This window comes from Camelus bactrianus, chromosome 3, assembly GCF_048773025.1.
Source record: "Camelus bactrianus isolate YW-2024 breed Bactrian camel chromosome 3, ASM4877302v1, whole genome shotgun sequence".
Lineage (NCBI taxonomy): Eukaryota > Metazoa > Chordata > Mammalia > Artiodactyla > Camelidae > Camelus > Camelus bactrianus.
The window spans coordinates 82,043,678-82,068,089 of record NC_133541.1 but is presented as its reverse complement, the minus strand read 5'-3'; the positions used below and the strand labels follow the sequence as shown (position 1 = coordinate 82,068,089).

General features: G+C 39.8%; 1 non-coding gene across 1 annotated transcript; it reads left to right on the top strand.

The window, feature by feature from the left end:
• Positions 1-15,325: 15,325 nt before the first annotated feature.
• TRNAA-AGC (transfer RNA alanine (anticodon AGC)) lies at positions 15,326-15,398 on the top strand. Its single transcript has one exon. It is a non-coding gene; the product is annotated as a tRNA-Ala (tRNA).
• The last annotated feature ends 9,014 nt before the right edge of the window (positions 15,399-24,412 follow it).

The window sequence follows — 24,412 nt, the reverse complement described above, 5'->3', positions numbered from 1 at the left end:
TATTTAAGTATCTTTCATTGATTCAAAAGAAAAAAATTTAAAAAATAATTGTGTAGCTGATACATTAATGATGACATCTGGGGTAACAGGAAGACAGAGTTAAAGGGCCTTCGGTGGAAGACACGCAGCTGTTGTCCTGGGGGAAAAAGTTGGTACCGACCCCTGATGAGCTGGGCCTGAGGCTGGCACTCTTTTCTTTCCATTTTAATAGTATATTTTATTTAGACCACTATATCCAAGATACCATTTCATCATATAACCAATCTGCAAAATTATCAACATCATATTTGATGTTCATTTTTTCACAATGTCACTAAAACCCAGGGTGTATTTCCCACCTAGAGGACACTGCAGTTCACACTAGGCACCTCTCAAGAACTCAACAGCAAAACATATGGTAAGAAGTTACCAGATTGACAGTGAGCACAAATCCACAACAGGTAAAATCCGTACTGTATCCAAGAAAACCACTGCAAATTTGTATCAGGAGTTTGAAGAATATTCATTGCAACCTTGTTACAAAAATTTTTTAAATGGAAACAATGCAAATGTCTTATCAACGAAAGGATGGTGAGACTGATACTCGTAATGACAGGTCACAGGAGGTGAGGAACGTCTGGAGACTGGTTTCCCACCGCTGAGCTGGATAGAGAAAAATATTCACTTGATTATTTCACAGATTTTTGGTTAAGGATCAAATAAGAAATTGTAAGGAAAAGGAAAAGCCAAAAATATTCACTTGATTAATTCACAAATCTGGGGTTAAGGATCAGATGAGAAATTGTAAGGGAAAGCCTGTTACAAACTGTGAAGTACCATCCCCGTGTTCAGGGATTATCACATTTTGTGAGTGATGAGGGAGGCAGGAGAGGATAAAGGGAAGTGAAGCTGAAGGAAACTGGTTCATCAGCTGGAAAGCAAATCCAGCTGTCACTGTGGCTGCACGGGCCTGGGTCCTGGAAAGGCCGGAAGCAGCCCCAGCTGCGATCTGGGGTCAATCCAAACCCCAGCGAGGGGAGGGGTCAGAGGAGTAAAAACTCAAAATCGAACAGACAAAAGTCACTTCAATTAGAAGACTCCAAACTACGTCAGTGAGAAGACCCACCACGAGAGAAGAGAAGCCTGGGGAGCCCCCGAGTCTGGATGCAACTGTCCCAAGGGCACAGCAGCCACAAAATGGGCCCCGGCCCCCGCCACCCACACCGGCTCGCGTCCATCCACACCGGCTGGCGTCCTGAAAAGGCCTGGCCCCAGCAGCCAGGCGGTCTGGGTCCACGACACACCCGGCTGCTGAGCGGGCAGCTCAAGCTGTCTGAGGTGGAAGGGGCAGAACGGGCAGAGTGAACGCCACAATGGCAGCTTCCCCTGGTGCCTAGCACCCAGTGCCCGCAACAGTGCCCAGCGCCCAACAGCGGGAGTGCCAGGAAGAGTTTAAGTGAGTGAAATGCAGAAGAAAGGAGGGAGGAAGGGAGAGAGAGAGGGGAGGGGTGGGAAGGGGAAGGGAGAAAACAGCCCAGTTTTCCAGGCCAGGGACCCGAAGAGCAGCGAGGGCAGAGGCCGAGGCCCAGTCCCCACCCCAGGCCTCCCGCTCCGTAGAAGTGCCAGAGAGGAGGCAGCCCGCGGTCCGAGCTTGGACCTTACAGTCCATAGGAACTGGCGACTGAAGTAGAGCCTAAAAGTTGACAGTTATGTTTTATTGGGTGGGAGGACTCCAGCCGGGATGACAGCCTCTCAGATGGCTCTGAGGCACTGCTCCGAAGAGGTAGGGGAGGAGCCAGGATATACAGGAGCTTTACAACAAAGGCCAGGTAGTCGGAACAATAGAAAATTACTCATTATGGAAAGAAAACCAGTTAAAGAATTTAGTGCTTTTCTATGTATGGGAGGAAGCAAGCATTTGGGCTCATTGAATTCATTCATTTGACAAGCACCTGGCTATCTAGGGCCAGTATCTTGTCCTTTCTTATTCTGAGTCCCCTCAGGGTGCACCACTGTGAGTGGCTGCAGGCGCTGGGCTGCAGGCTTGACTTCACTGGGGGGTGGTGGGATGACTTGATGGCTTCAGCATTCTTTGTTTACTGATATGGTTTGCAGTATTTTCCGTTCACAGTACCAAACTTCATTTCCCCTGGACCACTTACTAGTGTGTATGTGACACCGGACACACACTTCCTAACTTCTCCAACTGTCGGTTTCATCTGCATCAGGGGAATGACCATACCAGCCTCAGAGCGTCATCTCCAGTATTAAACGAGGTAAAGTACACGTACGTGATGGACTGGCCGGAACTGTCACTTGAATTATTACTGTTGTTGTTACTGCATACCCTCTACAAGAAGGCAGAGAAATTACTTCGATGCTGTTCAAAGTGTGACATGATACGGATTTTTCATTCCATAAACAGATTCTTATACTCTGCTTCCTAATTAGACTGTATCTGTCATGTCTGTAATTTCTGTGTAATTAAATTGAAATTAAATGTCAATTTACTTTGAATTACAGAGTAATTCTATGTATACATGCCACGCAATCTGCATTTTGTTAGAAGATGACAACCAAAAATATCCTGACAGTCCCTTGGTAATTACACAGTGATCTGATTAAGATCAGTGCGAGAAAATACCTGCCAAAACCTGAAGCAGAAAAACCACGAGCTGGTGGAGGGGCCGGCAGAGGTTAGGGGCAGGAGGGGTGGGGAGCATGTGAGCTCCTCCATGACCTCGCTACTCCCCAGGAACCCACGAAATCCTGACTCAATGGCAATCACTTCTACAATCAGTGGAGGTGATCATTTAAAAAGAAAAAAAAAAAAACCTTAATTACAGAACATGCTAACAGGCACTGTTTCCACTTTGCTCTAACCTAGCCATTTTAATTAGGTTGGTGTCTGAGGTCTTGAATCTCCCTGCCTCGAGGACTGGGACAAATGTGGAGAGAACACGTGAAACCTCATCCAGGAATTGAAGCTTTCTGCGATGTAAAAAAATGGCTTCCTCTTAATTTTTTTTTAAATAGACTTTACAGTCTATTCTATTAAGCATGTTGATATTGAAATCATTCTTGAGCACAAATGGCAATGGGAAAAGATGAGGTAAGCAGGGCGCCAGGGAGGCGGAGCCCGGGCACCGGAAAAGCAGGCCAGCAGCACTCCAAGGGCACAAGATGCCGGTCCGCTTAGATGCTCAGCCAGAAATGGAAACGCTGCCACCTATTCTCCCCCCCCCCCCCCCCCCAGTTTCCTTCCCCTAGATCCACTCTGCGGCCAAGGAAGCCACTTGTCCTCTGCCTCCCTTTCCTTGGCTTTGCCCCTCGGTACCCTCTTCACCCAGATGTGGCTTATTTCTGACAGTTAACCAATCTCTGCTCTGGCACTGCTACAGGGTGAGGATTGGCTATTTCCTGTTCATTCAGCAAAAGGCTCCTTTTCCGTTTCCCAGGCCTCAGATGCTCTCCTGGTTGAGTTTGCAGGGCCCTCAGTGGCCGTCTTCAGAGGGGAGGTGAGAGGCCCTCTGAGCTACAGGTCAGCAGTGCACCAGATGGAAGTCACGCCCTACCTGCAGCAGGAGGCACAGCAAAGAGTATGAAATCCAGAGTCCTGAGTTCCAGAACAGGCTCTCCTTCTTACTAGCTATGACCCCAAGCCAAGTCATTTAACCTTTCTGAGCCTCTGTGTTCTCCCACATGTAAATGGAAATTAATCTAAACTGTCCTGACTATTGCAGAGGGCCATTGGAAGAACCAATTAGCTCATATAGATGAAAATGTCTGGAGGGAGTAAAGACCTATGTTTATTGCTATTCTCATCACAGGAAATATTTCAGTCAAGAGTTTTCTCTCTTGCGGACGACTGGATACCCAACCCAGCCCAAGGAGATGGGAGTGGAGGGGAAATGGGTTTGGAGAATTCATAGCTAAAATTTTTACCAGAGAACATAGGTTCTTGTCTCCAGCAGGAAAGAATTCAAGAGTGAGCCATAAAAAAGTGAAAGTAGATTTATTCAAGGAGATACACACTCCTTAGACGGAATGCCGGCCATCTCAAAAGGGAAGAGAGGCCAAGAGGCCTGGGGATAGTTAGGTTTTATGAGCTGGGTAGTTTCATATGCTAATAAATGGGAAGATTTTTCTATTTTGGGGAAAGGAAGGGGATTTCCAGGAATTGGGCCCCACCCACTTTTGACCTTTAATGGTCAGCCTAGGAACTGTCATGGCCCCTGTGGGTGTGCCATTTAGCATGCTGATGTATTACAGTGAGCATATAATGAGGCTCAAGGTCTACTGGGAGTCAAATCTTCTGCCATCTTGGTTCTAACCAGTTTTTATCATATCCTCAACTGCTGTGTCATTCTTTTAATGGTTGTGCCCTGCCCCCTTCCCTCCTGTCTCAAAATGACCAGAGGTGCAGCTTTAAGCCTGGCCCAGTTTGGGGATCATCTCTTGTCCTCAGACTCCCTTTCTGTGATGCTCTGGGCTCTGCCATCAGCTGTGCACCCTCATTCTCAGGCCCCACGCAGGACTGCAAGCCTGCTTCAGCTCACATTCTCCCCAGTGCAAATTCAGTGGGAAAGAGCATGTCCAGGAGCTCTCACTCCTGTTCCAGGACTCGTTCTGCTTTGATCAGTCAAGTCACATGTGCACCTACAAACCGATCTCTGTGGCCAAGGGGATTTGGGGTCCTTACTGGTGCTGATCCCAGCTTCTGGTCCTGGAAACTTACCATCTGAACTACAGAGACTGAGCAAGAAGGGGATGGCTCCCCAGGGGACTGAGAAAGAAAGAATGGAAGCTGGGCGGGATTGGTCACACATGTCTACTCAGAAGTCAAGGAATTTGTGGTCAGATACAGGCTTAGAGCAAAAAGTAAGCAGATGAGGGGAAGTGGAGAATGGTCTAGGTAAGGATGAGAGAGGCACGACTACAGAGACTCCTGATTGAAAATAGCAGGTAACCGAGGAAACGGTAATGAGCAAATGTGTCCCTACATGGTGTCACTTTGGAACTCCAGAATTAGACAGTCCTCTTACAGAAAAGGCATCAAGAGCAGCTACTGATGGAAAGATACTGTACCCAAGTGGTACGATGACTTCTGATGCGTGGCTAATGGTTACTTGAACTTTGCTTTCACATCCAGAGACAAGATCCCATCTCTGTGAGTATTTCTGCCCTCTGCAAGTGTTCCTGCTGCCTGCACCATCAGAGTGTTTTTCAGGCCCTCCTCTGTTTGCCACCTGACTCTAAATAACATGCTTCACTTTCCACCATCACGTTGCCTGGCTTCCCTTTTAACTGAAGGCTAATGCACATCCCTAGACCGGCTGGTGTGGAGGCAGCGTCGCGCCAGCTGTATGCTGGCCCGCTGGCCAAGGACATCAGCAATGAGAAACGGATTCTGATACATCTGCCTGAAAATTTTTTAAGGTCACCATGCTTGTTGCATGTGTCTCTTGTGTTCTGAATATTTCAGAATTTTGCGTAACAGACAACGTGAAAAAGTCAACATTTTTCTTTTCTTGTCTGCCAGATTCCACGGAGGATATAAAAAGTGCAACATTTCTATGAAAAGGAAACTGTTAAGCTGAATATCTTTTAAAACTAAGCCTATTATTGCTCAAAATGTAAAGCCATCTATCATCTGTGACTGCCTTTTCTATTTGGTCATTTTGGAACTAAAGAGAACCCAAATGTGTCTGTAGGACTTGGGCTCTGCTCATTACGAGCTTGGCTCTTCCTTTCACATTGATTTTAACTCGGCATGGTTCTCCTCAACCAGAAGGTCAACTCAGCTGTTCACAAACCAATACAGCTACATGCTTGTCCTTGTCTTTATAGTTTCCTTTTTGTTTGACTAATTATTATCTGGACATGGGACTCAAAAATTCATAGGGTATATAAAAGAATACATTGCAAAGAAAGTGCTCCCAGAAAGGTATAGCTCAGTGGTAGAGTGTATGCTTAGCATGCAGGAGGTCCTGGGTTTGATCCCCAGTACCTCCATTAAATATAAATAAACAAACAAACAAACCCGATTACCTTCCCCCACTAAAACACACACACACACACACAAAAACAAAAACAAAAAAAGAAAGTGCCCCAAGACCACCTGCCCAGAGTCTGTCACTGTTAAATACTTTGTGTGTCTTCACACACGTGGATGTCCATCGCCTAGACAAGCAGTTTACATACATATATATACACATATTTCATTTTTTCCCTAAAGGAAACCTAGTATATATTTATACTATAATATAATACATCTGCAACTTTTGCCTTTTTTTAAAAAAAATTGAACACTCTATCTTAGAGAGCCCTCCCTGTCACCACTCATGGGATTCTTTTTCAAAGCTGCTACTGGTGGACTGTATCTTGCTGTTGTAAATGATGCTGTTAGATTAATTTCTAGCAGTAGAGTTGCTCTATAAATTCATATGTGCATTATTGTATTTTTTAATTATTAAATTCTAAAGATTGAATATATTCACAAACATTATATATATGTGTGTGTGTGTGTGTGTGTGTATTTAGGAAAAAGTAAGCTTCCTCAGCTTCACTGTTTGAAAGCCATTCAGTTCCCATTCCTGAGGCAACTTCTGCTAAGAGCTTCCTTTATATTTGCTGAGACATGCAGTGTTCTGCACCTTCCTCTTCTCATGTAACCATACATCCTGCCTATCTGACTATATTCCAGCATGTAGAGAAGCTCTCACTCTTTTGTACAGTGAGTAGACTCTATGGAGGGATGTGTCATAATTCCATTTAGCCAGTTCCCTTCTGATGGAATTGGTAGGTTATTTTCAGTGTGTACTATATGCTATTCAAACTATTCAAACAATTCTGCAATAAATAATCTTCTACACATTTCATTTGGCAAAAGAACAAATACACCTCAAAAAAAAAACATTTCTAGAAATAAAAATATTGGGTCAAAGGGTAGTTGTATTTTAAAACGTGGCAACAATTGCTAAATTGCCATCTATAGCTGTTACACCGATTTACATTCCCAACAGAAATTTATAGGAACGACTGTTTCCCCATACTCTCAACTTACCAAAACATACAACATGTGTTAAGAAACTTTTTGACCTTTGCCAAACAGAGAGCTTAAATGGTATTTCGTTATGGTATTAATCTGAGTATCTTTTTTTACAAATATGCATCTCATAACAGGTTTAATAAAACATTTATGCTTCCTTTCCTGTGACCTAACGTTTCATATTCTGTACTTTTTTCTATTGGTTTAGCGTTCTCATCCTTATTGATTTGCAGCAGATTTTTATACACTAAGGAAAGCAGTTCTTTGTGCAAATTATAAGTTACCACTTGACATTTGTTGACTATATTTTTGTCATGAAGAAAAATTGATTTTTATATAGTCTAATTATCAGCCTATGGTGTTTTGTTTTATGTCATATTTTGAAATGGCTTCTCTACCTGGAGATTATTGCTTTAATTTTTTAATATCTTTTTCTGGTTATTAAGTTTTTATAGATTTTGCATTTAAAATGCTTATAGATATTGATAAATTATCTTGCAAAGAGATCATACCATCCTATACTCCCAGGGACACCGTGTGTTTACTCTGTGAAGTGTCTGCTGTTTATTTTTATGAATTGTCCATCCCTTCCTAAATCTTAGCACCTTTGAGAGCAAAGGCTGTCTTCTGTTTAATATATCATGTTACCAAGCATAGGGCTGTGCACAGGAAGGACCACCAATAGGATTTCCTTCTTACTGGAAATAATTTCTGACCAAGAAAGGATGACTGTGCCACATCCCTGCTCACCACCTCATCCCAAGCAAGTGGTATTGAGAAGATGGGTCCCTGGGCATCTGAGATCACATTTTTTGAAGCACAAATTAGAATCACAGTCTAATTCTTTCCAGATTTTGAAAATGTATTTATAAGATTCACAAATCATAACAGTTAAAAACCTTTTAACTGCAAACCATGAATCTCCTATATTGAGGGGATAAAAATACATGAACTGGGGTGACTCTGTAAAGTCCAAAATACCGTAAATTAGGAAACTCGAGGAATTGCATTGGTCCTTGAAGATTGGTTTCCTGGGGAAGTAGGGAAGGCAAAGAAAGAGACCACCAGCTGCTTAAAAGCATATTTAACATCCAAACTGGGTGGGGAGGGGTGGTGGTGGTTGCAGCTCAGTGGTAGCATGAACGAGGAAGTCATGGTCTCAACCCCCAGTACCTCCACTGAAAAAAAAAAAAGACAAATAGAAAAAAAAAAAAGATGCTGAAACACCCAAATAGGATGTCTGTTTGTAGATAATAGAAGACCTGACATATAATGTATAAAATATTATTAAATATGGACCTAATGGCACAAAGAGGCTCTCAAAAAACAAATCTCCCTCCTGTGATCTGCTCTCTCGGAGCTTATACATAAGCTCAATTTACTCCACTCAAATTTTCTAAAAAGATAATTAAAATATAATTAAATATGGCACCTCCGCATAATGTAAAAACCCTCTGATGAATTCAACTCTCTTCTCCTCTCTTCCCTAAACCACTGGCAAACAAATAGACAATAATTGTACACATTGGTAGAAGAGACTGGGGGAAAGTCATATTTACACCTTTCTGAAACTACTAGGTTTCCCCTCAAAAGAAAAGGTCCCAGCTTAGTCTACCCTCCCTAAGACTCAGTGGTGAAGGTCTCCAATGTGGGACGTTTCATAGTGAAGGGACTGAGGACCTCGGGAGACATAATGAACACTTGTCCTTTGGCTGTTCAACATGTTTCTTCCTCTGATAACTGTCCCTTAACATTCCTCGAGGGAATCACCTATCTCCAACCCCTGTGTGTTTTTAGGATGTGCCAGGTCCCATCCGCAGAGGGACCGTCATGTGATTTAGGCTTAGCAAATCACTGCACTCTTACTTCTTGGCTGTGGTGGTTAGGTCAAGAAGGGATATGTGATCCAAATTATGATCGGTGAGCCCTAGCCCTGAGACTTCTCCTGGAACTATCTATCGGTAAAGAGAAGTGCTCTTTCTGCTGGGGTAACCAAGCTGAGAGAAGAGGAGTCAAGGGTCTGCTTGATAGTGAAGCCAACTGAGAGGACAGTGAGGCTGAGAGATACATGAGAGTGACTGGGTCCCTGAAACACGGTATGAACCCTGGATCTGGCTCTGCCACAGACAGGTCAACAGATTCACTCCCGGATTATTATAAGAACCAAAATACTCATCTCCCTTTTTTAAATTTTAGTTTGAATTAGGTTTCTATCAGTTGCAACCAACAGAGTCCTTACTAACACAGCAGAAGAACTGCATGAGGGGGACTCTGTTCGTGAGGAAAATCTATAGAGGACGTCATAAATATGTTCCCCCATCAATCAGTCAAGAGAACACATTGAGCCCAAGAATATCTATGATGTTCTATGGAACATCTATTTGCAATAACGAGCAAATTTTCATTAATTTCCATTTGGAATCTTCCACTAGAAACTTATTCTGGCTTTTCCTTCCTGTAAATTTCAACAGGGTGCTTGTACATTCATTTTACCTTAATGCAGATAAATACACATAAGGCATTCTCTGTGACTCAAGCTGAAATCAATACAATCAAGAAAGAGGTATACACAAACATCCACATATTATATAGAATGTTATGTCAAACAGCCTCATCGTCACACAGGCTATAATAAGGGCTTTATGCTCACCTGAAGCGCGGATGATTCAAAAAGACAATTTAAGAAAGGATTTAGTGACAAAGAGAAGTATGTGGAATAGATTACCGGAAAAGTCTCCAGACTCAAGTTCTCTGATACACTGTAAATGCAGGAGGGGAATCCTTACTTCCTAAAACCAGCTATGTTTTAAGGTCTGGAAGTGTTCTAGATCAGTGGTTCTCAAACATGTTTACATATCAGAATCACCTGGAGAGATGGTTTATAGACAGTTTTCTGCCAGGATAGCCAAGTTGGGAGAAATGGAGTCAGGTCCTATTCCATATCTTCTGACCTACGACCTGCCTTCTAGCCCCAGGATCTAAAAGTAATGCTAAAGGTCAAGCGAATGCATGCCTGCGTGCGTGCATGCGTGTGTGTGTGTGTGTGTGTGTGTGTGTGTGTGTGTGTGTTTGTGCCTATACACACTTTTTAATTTGCGCCATCATCCCCTTAAATCCTCACAGTAACCCTATGGGGTAGGTACTACTAAGCAATGAAGTAGTTACAATCACTACGTCTGTTATTATAGCTTAGGAATGTAAAGTTTAAAGAGTTTAAATACTTTTCCCAAGGTCATACAACAGTGCAAATCCAGGACTCCAAACCCAAGACTCAACCATTCCAGATACAGATATAACAGCTACGCCATGACTGATGCCCGAAATTGATAACCGATCTTTACTTATCACCTCGTTAGAGAACTGGATAGAAGAATACTGCTCACAAAGGGAAACTGGGTGGTAGAAACAGCATTCCTAAAAATAAACACATGCATCACAGAGAGCTGGAAGTCGTCTTTACTTAACCCCTCAGAAGCCAATTTTAGAAGGAAAAGAAAGAGAACTGCTGCCCATTTACTTTGAAGATTTACATATGAGACTCTGTTTTCTCCATTAACAAAATGACTGGTATTTCATGTCTTCCTTTAATAGCTAATTTGAGTCCCTAACAGACGCCCTAAATGGTAACGTACGGACCCAGAGAAGGGCAACCTACAGACGTCTAACATTCATCGCCAATAGCCACAGTCATGGGGGTGGAAAGAGAAAGTAGAGTGCAAATTACACAAGCCCTTTGTTTTTCTTCTGCTCCCACTAACTCCACCTAAACAACATCAAAAACATATCCTTTTTGGAAGCATAGGATACAAAGCGATTAAAAAACAGCTAGAAATAGAAGCAACCTGTACATTACAAAGAAAAGATTATGATGAGAAAACAAAATTACAAGTGTTTGTGAAGGGCAGCCTAAGGAATTTCCCCATACGTTGGTAACAAAATGGACCCTACCATCTCAGATCACTTCTCAGTTCTGATTCACTTTATCCTCCCTAGGACAGGCTTACTGGGAAGTGATGCATTTGCTGTGTAAATAAAATCAGGAAAACCTCATGATGTCGCACTAGTTATTTATATCCCAGGGCTGGGCCACTGTCAGTGCACTCTGTATAAGCAGATCTTCAGTCTTTCATCTCTGGCCATCAGAACCTCTAATGGGATTGGTGGACTGCCTGAGCGTTTTTAATGGGGTGCATCTGATACATCACTGGTTGCCAACATCCATATGCTTTTGCAAAATGTCCTGCTGACTGGTACTGAAAAGCTAATGGAAAAATCACTCTTTGATAACACAACATCAATGCTTGACTTTCTGGCTAAGTAAAGTTTTCGTTTTGTTTTGTTTTGTTTTTTTACTTTAGGAATGGCAAATGGAGACCTACCATCATGTCTCTCACAGAGATATATACAATCACAATTGCCCTTCAATAATTTCTGATAATGGTAACATAAATTAGGGTAACTTTACAGACACATAGCATGTTGGCGGTTTTGCTAGCTCTTTCATGTTTTTGTGTTCACATTCCTCCTAATTTATGGCAAGGAAAGACTTTTGGTTCTCTGAAAAATAGAGTATTGTGACATTCTTTCCTTCAATTCATGGGTTGATCTCTACTGGTTGCCAGTGATTGTACACAGAGAATACACGAAGAAGGCTCATTCCCAGCCTTCAATCCTCAGTCTAGTGAGGAGCAAGGAATAGCATGCAAACAATTAAAAAGCAGTATTATCCTAAACAATCAAATACCGTAATGGAAGTTTGGAGAGAGTACAATGTGACCAACTGCTCTGAAGGCTGACAGAAGTCTTCCCAGAAGAGGTGAGATTTGAACTGAATATGGAAATAAAGATGAGTCAGTTGGGAAGATGAGGAGAAAACACATTGGAAAACATTTTGGTGTGTGCAAAAACAAGGCATATTAAAAACGTGGTATTGCTGGGGTTCGGAAAAGTACTTCAGCAAAGTTAGACGATGCACGAAGAGGCGTGTCGGGAATAGACGCTGAAATTGTAGCCAATGGCAGATGCTGAGGGGTCCTGTGTGTCATACTGAGGAGTCGGAATGTTGTTACCTTACAGGCGAGAGGGAGCTCTTTACTAAAGGGTTTGAGAGCACTCAGCACTAAGCTTAAGCAGATGGTGTGTTCATCTCACTGAGGCAGAAACTAAAGAAAGCCTTGGTTACTCCGTGGCATGAGAAGCTTCACTGAGGTACAAAGGAGCATTTTCCGACAGAAACATTTGCTGAATATTTGAATGCGTTCCTGAGAGAGGCTGGAAAGTCACCTCAGGAGGTCTTTAAGAATAGACTAAATTATAATTTGTCTGAGATGCTTCAGATGTGATTACCCGTTGGGGAAAGGGGACTGACTCCAAGACATTTACAGACTCACAGTTCCATTGTTCACAGAATATTGTAGTGAACAGAGCTCTGCGTTGCTAGCAATTTGTACTTGATCCTGTGGTTGCAGATTGATTACAAGGTTACAGAAGCAGAACGTTCACTTGAGAAATACGCAGAGTGAACACCATATGCATGGGAAGCTACTGACGTGGTGAAGACAGAGACAAGCGTATTTTCCCTTACTTTCTCATAGGGGAGAAGTTTTCCCCCTTACCTGCTCATGATATTACTTTGATGTGACTCCATTTTCCTTCAGGCTATCTGAACTCTGGAGCAGGTGCCATCGGGGATGAGAAGACACAATAAGTCGGAGCAGAAATAAAGGAACTCATCCTAGATTTACTCAATATGTGGGAGTGTCCTGCATGTTTGCTCAGGAAATTAGTTAAAACTGCCTGTTATTGAAGGTGTCCTCTGAGACTATTAATAATCTCCAGAAATGTGATAGTTTTAGAGTTAAGGAAGAACATCCACTGCATGACCTTAACTGTTCAACCCAGAAACCCCGAGGTAAATGAGGCGTCACAAGTGAGGACATTGAGGCTGAGAGAACTGCAATAACTTGCCCCGTCTATACACCTGCTAAGCAGTACAACCTGGATCCAGCCACTCCCAGAAACACTCTCCCAGAAACACTGTATCTGAATCTCAGTTCCTATAAATACTTCCAAAGTAAGGGGAAGCAGTTTGGAGGGGCAAGAGAAAGAGAGAAATTGAAGAAGCAACCTAAGTAAAATAATGCTAAATAAAATGATGCCTAAAGATCAGAACATAGTTTCCTTGTTGGGTCATGAGTAACACCAAAGCTGATTATCGACTTGCAAATACCTACTCTTGGTAAACAGCAGCCTTTGGACCAAGAAAAATCTCCTAAAATACTGATGAGATAAAAGATTAAAAAGAGGTTACTACTAATAATAATGTTAATTACAATAGGATGTCGTGTGATGTGACATATCTCACTAGCAAAATAAAATAACACTTGATCGCTTCATTAAACTAAGTGTAACAACTGAATGTTACTGAAACTAAAATACCACAGATTGTAAGACGCGCTTCTAATGTTGCCAATTAAACCGCAGGATGACGCTGACTGTAAGACATGTCATGAGTACAGGCACGCTCTATGGAGACAAATATTCTGCGTCTTAAAATACATGAAATACAGCGGTTACATGTATTACACCAGGGGCCTAATAATAACTGAGGCACTGAGGGGTCCTATCAACTTCAGGTATCGGAGTGATCTGTTCCGAGCAGGATTTTAGATGAATAGAGGCCCTCTGTCACCGTAATACAGATGTCACAGTCCAGGGGCTGAGTTTGATGGTAGAAATATCATCTTTAGAGGGAGCAGGCTGAGTTTTGTCCTGAAAAATCTTACACAAGGGGATAATAGTAGGGAAGAGAAACTATTTTTACTAATGCAAAATATTCGAAGAAGCATGGAGTATGGGTTCTTCTAAAGAGACATGGAGTAGTCATCCGACCTAGAGAAGTCAAAGACTAAAGGCGGAGAACCATGTAAATTGATTATACATCATGTGGAATCCAAGGTCTAGAAGAAGCAGGTGACCGAAGCACCCAGGTGGCCTTTGTACTCATCTAGCCTGCTAGGGAAGAAGCTTCAGTATAATAAACCCAAGAAGTAGTATTTTTCTACCTAAAGGTAGATATATTTTTAAATGTGATGAATACTATTAAATTGCCTTCCAAAATGTAGAAGTTTAAAAGCATAAAAGTGCATGGAAGTCCTTACTTTCCGATAATCCCACCAATTCTGAATATTATCAGTTATTAAATGATCATAAATACAATAGATGAAACATGAAAAATCATCTCTCATTTTAATTCAAATGTCAACTATTGGCGAGGTTTAAAATATTCTCATTTATGTGTTGTTCATCCGAATTTACTCTTCTGAATCACCTGTTCATAGGTTTTGTGTGGCAACCTGTTGGGTATTGTCTTTACTTCACTGATTTATAAACTCTTTACATATCATTGATATGATATGGTATATATAATATGATTATATTATATCCATATGCATCAGAGTAACCTGTGAGATACATATATAATACATTATATATAACATAGTAATACACATATTATTATCTATAATGAAATATATATTCCTTGGTCTTTTTTTTTTTACCATACCAAGATTTCAAAATTTTATTTAGTAATATACGTTAATCTTTTTCTTTATGATTTCTGAGTTGTGTATCATATTTAAAAGGCCTTAGTTACTGAAGATAATAAAGTATTACTTGTAGTATGTTAACTGTTCTATTTTTTAGCCTTAGATCACTAATTTAATAGAATTTATTTTACATTTGCTACGAGGTAGGTATTTAACTTTTTATTTTCAAAGAGAAATCCAAATGTTCCAACATAATTTATTATAAAACACATTCCTGCTCTATAGATTTCAAATGCAATACTTTTTTTCATATCCTAACACATCCTCTTTACTGTTTCCCTTATTTATTTGTCCAATATGGGCCAACACACAATATTTTAATTATATTATTACAGAATTCCTTCATACCTAGTAAGTTAAGTCTCTTCTTAATAAAGTCACTTTCAAAAATTTTTGAGTGAACTCACACATATATATAATCTCTCAGATAATTAAAAAAATTTTTGGCAAGTCCTCTTCCCCTGATGTCCTACCAAAACCATATTAGGTTTATGCCAGGAGTTTCAGAAGACTGATAAAGGAATTTAAGAAAGATGTTATCTTGACTACATTTATTCAGGCCCCTATCTCTTTGGGTAAAATGCCATCGTGAGCTTCATGAAGACCTAAGCATTTTTTATTACATTTAGTTTGAAGCTTTGTACAGTTATTGCTGCTATCATTAATATTTTAAAAGTTAATGTTGGGAGGAAGGTATAGCTCAGTGGTAGAGCGTGTGCTTAGCATGCACGAGGTCCTGGGTTCAATCCCCAGTACCTCCATATATAAATAAATAAACAAACAAATCTGATTTCCTCCCCCCTCAAAAAATAAACTAATTAAAGTTAATGTTAACTGCTTATTGCTGATTTTACTAAACTATCTTATATAATTGCCTTGCTTCCAAACACTTTTGTGAATTCCATTATGTGTTTGAATACTGTTTCATTTAGATCTATTTGATTTTCTAGCCATATGGTCATGTTTTCTACATATGATTATTACTGTGCCTTTTCTAATATAAATATCATTTACTTAGTATATTATTACATTAACTAGAATTCTCCAAAAAAAAACCGTGAAACACATGTCAACAGCATCTTTCCACTCCTGAGTTTAATGAAAATAGTATTTAAAGTGATGATTATTATTTATATCTAATACTGTTTCCCATATTCAGATATTTTTCATCTCTTCCTATTTATTTTCAAGCCTCCACCAAGAATAGATGCTAAGTTGATAGACTGACTCATTAATGTTGGACTATCCTTGCTTTCCTTGAACAAATCCCATTTAATTCCACTCTCTGCTAAACTAAAGGATCCTTGCACTCCTAGAATAAATCTCACTTGGGCATGACAGATTTCTGTATATAATTTTAGATGTACCACTGAAGATTTCTGTACCGACAGTCATACTAAGACTAATTGTAGCTTGGGTGCCACCCTTGTTGCTGTTGAACTCAAAAGTCTCCCATCCATCCTACCAGTGCTGTGGGCATCATTCAGTTGATACTTCCCAATCATCCTTCTTCCCCCTTGTGGAGTTTCATATCCTTCATGCTCAGCAAAGCCTTAAAGGAACCCCATACAGGTTTTGGAGCTTTTGTTAATCTGCAGGGCCCTTATTTCTGAAACTCTGCATTGCCACTTCCAGTTGTTTCCATCCCCCTAAATTCCAGTCCCCATCTCTACAAGCCAGCAAGGCTATGTGTGGGTTTCTTCACCCCGTGCTTGTGTCTGAAAATTGCCTCCAAGCATTAAGCCAAGAAGATCTTAGGGCTTTACTTCATCTGTTCCCTTCCCTCAGGGACCATGGTGTGCACTGCCTGTTGTCCAATATTTAAAAATAGTTCTTCCATATATTTTGTCCTGTTTTATGGCAGAAGGTGAAATCTGATCATTGTTTCTCCTCCAAGGATGAAAGCAGAATTCCTAGTGCCTTTTTGATCATAGATATTTAAAAACTCTCATTTCTTCAGTACTTAATTCTTTGTTTAGTTTTTGTTTCTGTTATCTTCCCTTGAGGCAATTTGTTTAATTTTAATTTTCTTACAAAATGATCTAATCTGTCTGGATTCTCAAAATTAAATAATTATTCTCTTCCACTGAAAGCACTGCCAGAATCAGCAAGTAACAATATAAGACACAGAGTTAAACTTAAATTTCAGATAAACTATGAATAATAATTTTTGTATTAAATTATTATATATTATATATATATTTTTTAATTTTATCTAGCAAGACTATCCATTAAGCATCTTTGTTTAAAATCAAATAATTGATTAAGGCCAGTGCTTTGGTAAGTTTTGGGGGTAAGTTTTTTAAAATATAGCAATTTCTGCCTTTATTTCTTGCTCCCTTGCTTTCTCTTACAGTTTATTTTGTTATTCTTTTTCTAGTTTCCGAAGTGAAGTGTTTGATTCATTTATATTAAAGTAATTAAAAAGTTTAACATGCATGTTGCTCTGAGTGCAGCTCTATTCACATCACAGAGACTTCTCAATGAAGAGGGCTCATTTGCATTAATTGCTAAAGCATTTATATTCTCAGTGTTTTATTTCCTCTTGATTCAAGAGTCATTTAGAATTTTTTTTCAAATTCTAAGTGGATTTTTATTGTTTTGTTGTACCAGTGAAATCTAATATTTTGGTTTTTTGGTCAGAGTGTGTCTTACAAATATTCTAGTTAGGGAAAACAATGTTAAAGCTTTTTGTAGGCCAAGCATATAACTAAATGTGGTACGTGCTTTATAAGTATAAGGGAAATATATATCTATACATTCCCTCTTCACTGGCTTTAAATAGAGAAATATAACAAAGTTGGTTACTCATGTCCTTTAAATCCTTTACATTTGTACTTGTTTTTAGCCCAGTTCACCTTGAACAAGATCTTGACAAATAGAAACCTCCCTGAACACTTGCTTGAGGACCCCCAAATACAAGAAGCTTTCTCTCCATGATTTATGAAGCATTTTTAAACATGGCTGACTCTGTGAAAAACTGTCCTTTTACAGGGATTTATTAGATGATATACCATTGAAGGCAAATTAGCCCCTTGTTTAGAAGATAGTAAAGGCCGACAAACTATTGTATATAAAATAGATAAACAACAAGGTCCTACAGTACAGCACAGGGAACTATATTCAGTAGCTTGTAATAACCTGTAATGAAAAAGAATATATATATATATATATATATATATATATATATATATATATATATAACTAAATCACAATGCTGTACACCAGAAACTAACATAACATTGTAAAACAACTATACTTCAATTTAGGGGAAAAAGAAGGATAAAGAAAGAAGATAGAAAGTTCAAAAATATGAATGAGATTATGTAGACAAAATTCCTTCCACAATTTGCCAAATCCAAACTCGCCCATTTTTCACATAAAAAGCATGATAGTCATCATTTTCACCAATGGACTGCACGAAGGGATGCAAAGAAGGCTTACGAAGATTTTTGTAAGACTTTCAGTTAGCCTGCAAAGTGAATGCCTGGGAAGGCAAAATCAGAATTTCACCCTCTCCTAACAAGTTGGGGGTAAAAAACAACAACAAAGACTCGAGGTTGGATCTGACCACTGCTAACTAGTCAGTCACAAAATGAAGGCAAGAGTCAGGGCCACATCTGTATGTAGTTATAAAAACTTCGAAATGGGGTTGTTTTCAGATTTCAGATGACAAAAATCACAGGTTTTTGTGAAACAAATAGACTGGAATCTCAAAATGTAGACTTGTTTTTAGTCTTCTGAGCCTTTCAATGGATTACAACAATCCTTTATAATCCTTCCTGAACTGCCTGGGCTGAGGGCTGATGCTACAACTGTAAAATTACAAGGAGGCAGGGATCCTGCCATACGCTGATGCAGCCTGTGCTTCCTTAACTTTCCCAGGTTTCTTAGGGAAACCAAACCTACTGTGCATCACTAATCTTCATCTCCTTGACCACACAAGGCTTCAGGTGTCTTTCACTATGAGGAGCAGGGGCATGCCCGGTTTCACTGCACTTGGCTTCACGGCGCCGATACACTGCATTTTTACGGATCGAAGGTTTGTGGCAGCCCTGAGTTAAGCAAGTCTATGGGCGCCGTTTTTCCAAGAGTATTTGCTCACTTTGTACCTCTGTGTTACACTTTGTAATCTTCACAATATTTCAAGCTTTTTCATTATTATTACATTTGTTATGGTGATCTGTGATCAGTAATCTTTGCTGTTCCTGCTACCACTCGCTGAAGGCTCAGATGATACTAAAATAGCATATTTTAGCAAAGAAGTTTTTTTTTTTCATTAAGGTAAGCATATTGGTTTTTTTATACAGAATGCTACTGCACACTTAATAGATTACAGTATAGTGTAAACATAACTTTTACATGCACCGGGAAACCAAAAAATTCACGTGACCCACTATATTGCAGTATTCGCTTTACTGCAGTGGTCTAACGAAACCTGCAATAACTCCTATACAGCGTAGTGGTTAGCGCAAAAGCTAAGGAGTGAGATCACCTAGATTCAAATTCTAGCTATGACACTTCCTAGATAAACTAAATAATCTCTCTGAGACTCAGTTCCTTAATTTTAAAATGGATGATAATGATAAAGCTTCCCTCCAAGAATTAGATGAAATGGTTCTTTCAAAGCATTCACCACGACCCTGACGCTCGATAAATCTTACACACTGTTGGGTAGCATTTTATAAGCATCATACCTTCACTTAGTGCAATCTGTGAATAGAAACGATCTTCACAGGATTTCTTTAAAGCCCTTCAAATTCATGGTCCTCAAGCTTTTCAGGCGCAACACCATCTACGCCTATTACAATAAGCAACCCAAACCAGTTACAGGGATGCTCAATGGTGCCCGGTTCCGATGACTGCAGTTGTATACTGTTTTAGAAAATTGATGAAAGGGCTTCACCTGAACCATTGACAAAGCCAACTCAGTGACCTCAAGTATATAATACAAACGACTTTCGCAAATAAGACTGCTAGCAAAAAATCTCTCTCCAACTGACCCAAGAAGAATTTAGGTCAAATTGTGAGTCAGAAAGCTCTGTAATTGGATTGAAGTTTCCGTGAGAGCCAAGATCCTGTCTTTTCTTCCATGTTATATCCAGAAGCTAAAACAATGCCTGGTTTATGTTACATGTCATTCATATATATATATATAATTGAGATATAACTGACATGACATTATATGAGTTTCAGGTGTACAACATAATGATTTGACGTTTGTATACACTGCAAAATGATTCAGTTAACATCCATGACCAATACATATTTCTAAACAAATTATTTTAAAAGATATTGATAATGAAATTAAAGAAAGTTCATTTTTAATTCTTTAAAGTTTACAAAGAAATACAATTTTAAGATCATCCTGGCAAAGCCAGTCTAGCAGTTGCAAAGGGTAACACCAAGTCTGACTCTCAGAAATTGTGATGAGCTTAAAGAGGCAGCAAACACACCTGGAGAGGCAGCGCAGCAAGCTGTGAAGCCCACAGGGTTGAGAGTGGAACTCTCGGGTTTCAGACCCAGCCTCGCTGCTGGTAAGTCACTGATGCTCCCGAAGCCTCAGTTTCCAGAGCAGCAGGTTCCATGCATGTGTTACAAAAAAGTTCAGATGAGACAAAGAATTAAAAGGCTTTGAAACCTAGAAAGTGGCTGCACCATACAAATGAATGTTTAAAAATGCAAAGTACAGGAACCACATTTATCACACCCAACACATAAGGAATAAGACTAATCATCAACGGAAAATTGCAAGAAATATAAACATTCAGCAAAACTATTGTCTGAAAAAACCCAAAATGGGTGGCCAGATAGCTGATGTTCATTGTTTGATATTTGCAAAGAACATCTAATCATATGTGCTGTATTCACTGCTGAGAAAACCCATTTTGTTTTGAGTATCTTTTCCCTCTTCATATTTGTACAAAATTAAACTTATTAATTCTCTTTATTTAAAGAACAAGAAATAGCTCCACTGCTTACATTGTTCCTCCCTATCTTGTCAACAGAGCCCAGAAAATGTAGGAAGTATGCAGATGAAAGAATTTAAGAAACTCAGAAAGCACATCCCCCACTATTTTATGCACACACATAAAAGGCAGCAAAAGTAAGGAGAAAGAAAAAGGGGACACACACACTCAAATTTCTTCTAGCACGTCTCTGATAAAGCAAATAGGAAAGAATTTTAGTAAACATTCACAGTTGTTTAAACTGCTGAGATGGTTAGCCAGTGACACAATTGCTTGGGGAAGTTGGGGTAACACGGGAACACGAGCTGAAACCACTTTCTTTCACTGGTTTGTTTGGTGGAAGAAGCATCTTCAGAGTGACCCTGCTACTGAGAAAATCTTGGGTTTTACAGATAACTGTTGAGAAAATAAGCCATGGTCTGTATGAAGTAAATGTTCAGCCCAGGGATAGAATCTCCATCAGGAATGTCTAAAGGTTCTGTACTCTTAAACACATGCACAAACATAGCCGTGAACAAAACACAAGATCTATAATTTATGTTCAGGGAAATAATGTTTCTGAGCCAGAAACAAAGGATTTTCTTAATTTCAGACTGTAAGTGTTTTATGTATCATTTCCTTTTGGCTAGTGTCCACTGTAGTTGAGCAAACATGGTTCATTCTCTTTTTCTTAAAAAAAATCTATATTTTCTTTCCCTTCATCGTCTTTCCTGGAATTATCATCTTCTTCTGCACTGTATCATGTCCATCAGCACCAATATTTTGTTATTTCTTCCATTTAAAAAAGCACATACACTCCATGAACTCTTCCAGCTATTACCTCATTTCTCTGCCTCTCTTTAGAGGAAAACATCATGAAAGCATTGTCTCTGCTTTCTCGTCTCATATTCTCTCCCCAAGCCACTCCAAAAAGGATCTGATCCTCACCGCTACACTGAAGCCTCTCTCGTAGGCGTCACCAAGGAGCTCCATCTTGCCAAACACCATGCTCAATTTTCAGTCTCATTTCACTTGACCTCTCATCATCTGACGCAGTCACTCGCTCCCTTCCTTCTAACATATGTTCTTCACTCGGTTTCCAGGAAAACACTCCTTCTTGGTTTTTTTTCCAATCTTGATGAGCCACTGTATTTTAGTTTCCGTTGCTTTTGCTCCCTCCTCCAAACGTCTAAATATTGGAGCATCCCTGCCTTCAATCTGGAGTCTCCTCTGCTTCCCTCTTTTCTGTGTTTACTCACTTATAAGTCTTTTTATCAAACTCCATGGCATTAATTAAATGTTAAGTGATCCCCCTTTTACGTCTTAGTCCTGACCTCTCACCAACGCTCCTGACCCATACGTACAATGGCTTATTCAGCATTTCCACTTTGACGTCTAATAGGTATCTCAAGCCTAACATTTTCAAAGGAAAACTCCAGTCTACTCTCCCACTCCAGACTTTCTCTCCCCTCAGTTTTCTGCACGTCAGTCAATGAGAGTCCCAGTCACCTGCCTGTCCCATCCTTAAAACACTAAAGTCATTTTTGGGCGCTCCCATCCCCTCCAACCCTACAATCCATCCCTCAGCAAGTACTTGAAGTCGCTCCATATCAGGGATCCAGAACTTGGCCCCTCTTTGCCGCCTGAACCACTGCGACCCATGTCAAGCCACCATCGTCACCCCCTTGTCTTTCCTCCCGAAGTGGTCCTCTTGTTTTTGCTTTCACCTCCTAAGGTGTTTCTTCACCCGGAAAAACCTGAGCCATGTTTTTAAAGCCTCAGTCTCATCACACTAGTCTCCTAAGCATCATGTTCCAAACTCATCCTCTCACGCAGAATACAACCCGAACAAATCCATTTGCACTTGCTTAATTCACTCACTACATTCAAGCTTGTTGGTCAAATAACACCCCTCCTTAAAGAGGCCTTTTCTAGCCAAGCTGAGTAGAGCAGCCCCTTCTCCCTCAACCTCATCACTCTCTATCTTCCTCAACAGACAATTTTTCTTTATAGCACGTATCACAAGTGGAGGGACTATTTAGGCAAGCAGTAATTTGAGAATGTGGCTGTGGGGTGGCCAGTTCCTGAGATCAGCGGCACTGTGTCTTCTGCTATCTTTTAATCATATGCCTCTACGATGGCCATAGAAGAGTAAGAATTCGTAACTTTTTCGTGTGTCTATGTTTGCAGGACAAAATCATGCTAGAGAGTTGATTAACGCATACAGTAAAATTTACTCCGACAATCAAAAGATAAATGAAAATTTATCCTTCTCAATAGCCACATGATCAGTGTATATATGAAAAGACACAATCTCATTAGTAACTGAGAAATACAAATAAAGCTATAATGAGATACTACTACTCAGCCGAAATGTCTAGAATTTAAGACACAAAATACCAAGGGTTTGTCAGCATGGATAATGAGGGGAACACTCATACACTGCTGGTAGAAGTGTAAATTGGTATAATTAATACAAGAAACTGCTTAGCAGTGTCTATTAATGTTAAGATTGGTAAAAATACCCTAGGTCTAACAATTCTATTCCAAAGTATATAACCAAGAGAAATGCAGATATGTGTATATCAAAAGATAGGTCTAAGAAATAGTAGCAATATTCATAATAGCAAAAAAAAAAAAAAAAAAAAAAAAAAAACCCCAGAAACAACCTAGATATCCAGTAACAGTAGGAGAGGTAAATAAATTGGGGTATATTCATATAATGCAATGCTATTCACCAGCCTGAATGAATTAACTATAGCTCTCTCCAAAACCTGGAAGCTGATTCAAAATAATACACAATACATAACTCTATTTTTATAAAATGTTTAAAAGAGGCAAAATTAAGTCATATTGTTGGCCATCAGGGGAGGAACAGGAAAGGGAATGGCTCGGGGCAAGGGATACGAGAGAAGCTCCCGGGGTGCTAGTCATGCTCTGTTTCTCGACTTCATTTGTGGCTCCACAGATGTGTTCATCTAGTGATGCTCCAAGGTGCACATTTATGATTTATTCGTTTTTTTATATGTGCCTATTTACACCAGAAATTTTGTTGGAAAACAGCCACACACCTGGTTCTCCTTCCCACTGTATTAGCCGATGCAGAGCTCAGCATACCCATCTTCCTGACCGAATGAGCACAGGCTTAATCCAAACGGACACTCAGAAGACAGCTAACTACAGGAGCAAAATTTACAGCCGATGAGCAGTGGGGAAAATAAAGCCTCTCTACACTACATCACAGAAGGTTCCTCTGAATAGGAGAAAATACGGTTCTACACTGAAAATGCACCTTGACTACTCGCCCAAATATAATTAGATTTTATCTATGCTAACCTTTGTCAGTCAAATGTTGCTACTATATAGTTAGTAATCTCAGTGTGGTTTTTGAAGTGTATCAGTGATAAATTAGCAGCTTGTTACTGCTTTGTTCCCAAGGCAAAAAGTTGCTCGGGGTGTTACTTTCCTATTTGTGTGTTACTGCTATTTTTAACATATATGAGACATCCCACACACCTTGCATACACAGGCAAGGTGTATAGGAAAAATGACGGACAACTTTTATGAAGTAGGTACCAAGAAACACAAGCACAATTGGATTTTTACCTCTCAACAACCTAACTCCTGTGTATCTTTTCCTCTATACCATCAAGTCACACATGGAAAGAAAAATCCTTTTGGATAGAATTCCCTGTCCAATCTGTTTATGAAGTACCCAAGTCTGTAGATATTCTGTAATTTACAGCATTCATTTTAGAAACTGGCATAGAGTTACTTTTATCATCTTTTGGTTAACATAAAATTTGTTTTATATATTTAAGTTAAAT